Source organism: Myxocyprinus asiaticus, chromosome 5 (genome assembly GCF_019703515.2).
Source record: "Myxocyprinus asiaticus isolate MX2 ecotype Aquarium Trade chromosome 5, UBuf_Myxa_2, whole genome shotgun sequence".
NCBI classification, from domain to species: domain Eukaryota; kingdom Metazoa; phylum Chordata; class Actinopteri; order Cypriniformes; family Catostomidae; genus Myxocyprinus; species Myxocyprinus asiaticus.
Window position 1 is genome coordinate 33,040,658 of NC_059348.1, and position 5,463 is coordinate 33,046,120.

Sequence of the window (5,463 nt, forward strand, 5' to 3'; positions counted from 1 at the left end):
TTCTTTAAAGCTTAGCTTAGTTGTAAGTCAGGTTACGGTATACACATTTAAATGTCCTTGCAGTTTAACTGACAGTATACACAACACAGAAAAGAGAGAATAAAAACTGGTGGGGAAGGGTCATTGTGTCTAAAGTAACATTAAATTGCTGTTGTACTGATTTAGTGCATTGTTCTGATGGAGGGATAAATTCGCTGCTCCTTATCAGACCCCTTGTATCAACATGGTTGCATGACATCATCTCCTTTTTGAAACTATGATTTCAACCAGGACAACATAAGTTCTTGCCATTATGTCAGTTGTTATTGTTAAAACAAGCTGTTTTTTAAAGGACTAGACTAGCTGTTTCCCTTTCCTTTCACTGAGACACTGAGGATTAAATTAACTGCTAATCTATGCTATGCATTTTAGACAGTTTCATTTTATAGGTTTGGCCATTTCTTTAAGTTTTAGGATGATGATATGGCCAAGGAAGTCTTCTGCATTTATAGGGTGAATGTTTGTAAATGCTGTCTGTTCGTTCTATTTTTGTAGTGCAATTCTATATATGGTACCAAGAGCTAATCTCTTTTCTGGCATACATGTGAATTAAAGAGGGGGAAAAAAGATGTTGGAATGCAGAGAGAATTGTTACACACACACACACACACACACACACACACACACACACACACACGCACACACACACACACACACATGTTGGTGCAGCTATCCTTATGAGGACTCTCCATAGACATAATGATTTTTATACTGTACAAACTATAGATTCTATCCCCTAACCCTAACCCTACCACTAAACCTAACCCTCACAAAACACTTTCTCCTTTTTTCATTTTCAAAAAAACATTGTTTAGTGTTTTTTAAGCGATTTGAATTACGGGGACGCTAGAAATGTCCTCATAAACCACATCTATAGCATAACACCCTTGTAATTACCAGTTTGTAACCTAAAATGTCCTCATAAACCACCCAAACCCACCCACACAAAACATGCATACCACATTGAAATTCATATCTACATTGCAACTCATTGTAATGTTGCATTCAAAGGCAAGATAGATTTAGAAAATACTTTAGTGGGGCCTGGGTAGCTCAGCGATTATTGATGCTGACTACCACCCCTGGAGTAGCGAGTTCGAATCCAGGGCATGCTGAGTGACTCCGGCCAGGTCTCCTAAGCAACCAAATTGGCCCGGTTGCTAGGGAGGGTAGAATCACATGGGGTATCCTCCTCCTGGTCACGATTAGTGGCTCTCGCTCTCAATGGGGCGTGTGGTAAGTTGTGCGTGGATTGTGGAGGGTAGCATGAGCCTCCACAAGCTGAGAGTCTCCGCGGTGTCATGCACAATGAGCCACGTGATAAGATGCGCGGATTGACTATCTCAGAAGCGGAGGCAGCTGAGACTTGTCCTCTGCCACCCGGATTGAGGTGAGCAACCGTGCCACCACGAGGACCTACTAAGTAGTGGGAATTGGGCATTCCATATTGGGAGAAAAGGGGGGGGGGGGGTGATAATACTTTAGTAACACTGTGAAAATTCACATTTATGCATTTGAAAAATTCTTCGATCCAAAACTTTGCCCCTTCTGCAAGTTTATTTTAGGTGAAGCTTTACCTAGAATAAGTGTCCATCTGTTCCTCCCACAGCTAAAATGTGGGTCAGTACCAATTCCTGTCAAAACCAGACAGCTGACCAACCTAGTGCACCATCACTTTAATCACTGCAAAAAATACAAGCCCTGTCCCATTTAGTCTAGACCACATTAAAATTCCCTTTGATGCAACATGACATTTTACAACATTCAACATTAGCTTGTACATTATTCCACGCTGTACACTATAATTCACATTTATTTATAAAGGACTCTCTGGTTTCCACTGAGCAGTGCTCTGGGCAAAACAGCACCAAATACAGTTCATGATTACATTTCCCTTTGCTTCTAACAAGAGGTTCAGGATGGGATTGTCCCAAAGGTCATTCCATGGACATTCAATGCTTGACTGAAGCAGTTAGTCCTGAATTTCACTTTCAAGTAGGTGTAAATGGTACTTTTAACAGTTTATTTCACCCCAAAATGAAAATTCTGTCATCACAAACTAACACTCATGTTGTCCCAAACCTGTTTGAAGTTCTTCCTTCCGTGGGAACACAACAGGAGATGTAAGGCAGATGTTAGGGACTGACAGCCTCAGTCACCATTCACTTTCATTAGATTTTTTTTTTTTTTCCATTCTATTAATGTGAATGGAGACTGAGTCTGCTTAACATCTCCTTTTAAACATAACTTTAATGTTGGGGTGAACTAGCCATGCAAGATGTTTTGGTTGTCTTTATCACAGTGTTACTATAATCGTTTCCTGTAAAAGTTTTACATTTCAATTAGCACATGCTGGGGTTATCTGACTTTTCCTAATGTAATCATATATGATTGCAATAATAAAATGCAAAATCCTCAAAATGGCGATTTATTGCTATATAAATCACCAGTGGCAAATTCTCAGGGCCAGCAAAGACTTCTCTGATGGCCTAACATGCCAAATAAATAAATACATATTTTTCATCCTTTCATTCTCAATCACCTTTTTGCCAATGTATTTTTAATCGCTTTCCACTCTTAATTAATCTACAAACAAATAGAGAAAAACTAAAAGTTTATCCAGTCAGAATTTATTCCTTGATGCTTACAAGCGAAGTGTGACAACTGTTTCACAAATCGCATGCCCGAAGCAGCTCGTGAGTTTGAGCTCCACTCCCTCAGGCCTTCAGAATTTCCACAGAAACCCTCAACACTGCAGTGAATGCGCATCTAATGTCAGATTGTCAGATTCATCAGCCAATCAGATTGATTTATTTGTTCTTGGTGGGTGTGATCTTTAGGATATGTCCTGGTCGAGACTTTCTAGCTGGCCTTGAGTGATTCAATCACGCTTTAACGTGACGTAATTTGAAAGCGAAGAGCTTGAGATCTTGTTGACTGTCATTACTGCTGCTATCGCCATTGAGAAAGAGATCCTTATGGATTTACAAACCTGAGATGTTCTGCATGACCGCGTGATTGCTTAATTTATTAAACAGGAAAGGAGGACTGATTTTCACTTAAAGTAAATTGGTACGTGCTTTTTGCATTGTTATAGCAACATCAGGAGTTTTCTAAGTGTAAATTAGGCTGCTGGAGCATTCAGTGTCGGATCAAGTTTTGAAAAGTAGTGCTGCATTCCATTCAACTCGGAAAGTCGGATTTGATAACTTCCTACTAGGAAAAGTGCAAAGGAATGCACCATGAAGTCAGAATTAAACTTGTAGGCTCGTGCAGAAATTCTCAACTCTGATTTCGCCGAGATGCAGGGGCATGATGTCCAGAGTTGGGGAGTAACGAAATAGATGTAACGGGAATACGTATTTAAAATACAAAACATAAGTAACTGTATTCCACTACAGTTACACTTTAAATCATTGGTATTTAGAATACAGTTACATTCAAAAATTATTTAGATTACTTAACAGATTACTTTGCATTTTATTGTCATTTGTTTCATTTAATATTTAGTTCTTTCAGATGGAAAACATTTATACATATAAATGATGCAAAGTGCATTTGAACAGCGGTGAAACATTTTCTTATGATGTGTTACATTCATATGAGCAGACAGAGAAGTAAGTTTGAAGTATGTTTGGAGCACAAGAAATAGAAATAAACCTTGTGTAAATTGTCAGCTTTACACTAAGCTAAAATGCTATTTCTAGCCACTTTACATGCACATGTTACCAGGCACGATCATATTTTTTTATCAAGAAAATTTGTTAGATCATAATTTCTTTTTTTCTAGTAAGACCTTTGATATTAGGGCAAAAATCTTATTCTTGATCATTTTTGTATTGTTTTCCTGTAAAAATATCTAAAAATCCTTAAAAAAAGATTAGTTTGATTGATCTTGTTTTAGAAACAGCACTGCATAAGATATTTATGTTTTTCAGAGAATGTATTTTTAACATGTGTATTTTGTCTTACTGTACTGGCAGAGTTTTTGTAGTCAAAACAAGTGAAAAAATCTACCAGTGCTGAAGAAGTAATCCAAAGTATTCAGAATACGTTACTGACCTTGAGTAATCTAACGGAATACATTACAAATTATATTTTACAGCATGTACTCTGTAATCTGTAGTGGAATACATTTCAAACGTAACCCTCCCAACCCTGATGATGTAACACAAACATGTTGACACTCAGGGAGATATACAAAGTAAGTGATAAACATCCACTTTATAAAGTAATATCGATAAATGATTTCGTTTCCACATTACATGATATTAAAGCTTGTTTAACAAACGCCTGCAGAAACAGGTGTATAAAATATTATAATCTCTTTTGATAATCGTACACCTGAAGCACAAATGTTAGCACTGCAGCATTGTTTATCAGTTGGGTTGCTAGGAGACATCTCTAATGAGAGTCAAACCCCTGCTAAGCTAACGGGAGCATTGCAGTTCCGAATATCGGGGAATGGAATGCATTTATGGTCGGAGATATCAAGTAGGAATATCCCACATCCAGCTTGAATGGAACGCAGCATAACCGTGTACCCTGACGAAACTTAATGTATTCCAAGCAACATTTAAATCGCAAATATTTTTAGATAGATTTTTCCAGGTATTATAGACCTCCTTGGTAGATTCATATGAAAAATTATGATTTTTGAATGTCTGTTCGAGAGACGTTCACTTCACAAAACAGTCATGCTGCAGTTAAAATTAGGCTTACTTGAGCATTAAGTGTCGTTTCAAGTTCTGGCTTTCTTGCGTGGACGTGTTTTTAAAATGTCAATTGATATTACTAGTTAGCTGTGATATAATGTATGATGCCCAAAGGCATAGGGGGTCTTATTCATTGTGAAACTGTGTTTTCTTAATGGCATGAATCACACTGAAGGCCTAGACTTTAAATGCACGGCCCGCCACTATAAACCACATAGCTGACTTTATACTTAGTTCTCTTTATTTGATTTTAGATTCACACATGTGTTTTTTGGTGGTTGATTGAAGGTCTTCTTATAAATCATTTGCCATTAAAATCCTATTGAGAAAACCACTTACTGCACTGCATGGTGTTCACAAAGTGAAGGCTGAAGCTGAGGTCCATCTCTGATATTAACATAAAATGTAAGTAATTTTAGGATTACATTTGGACACAAGAGGAAACAGATACTTCATCACAGTACTAGTTTGAATGAGAAAAATTCACTGAATAATACGACTCTTTAAAAGGCAATAAGTGCAAATGAATATCGGCGAAGAGACTCCAGAGGCTGTATGATCACTCAACAAAGTTTGTGGGCTTTAGTCCCAGTCACAGAAATGAATGTTCTTCACTTGATATACAATTGTTTTCATTACAATGTCCAACATGCTCAAAAATCTCACACATCAATAAATAGTAAAAAAAAATAATAATAATAATAATATG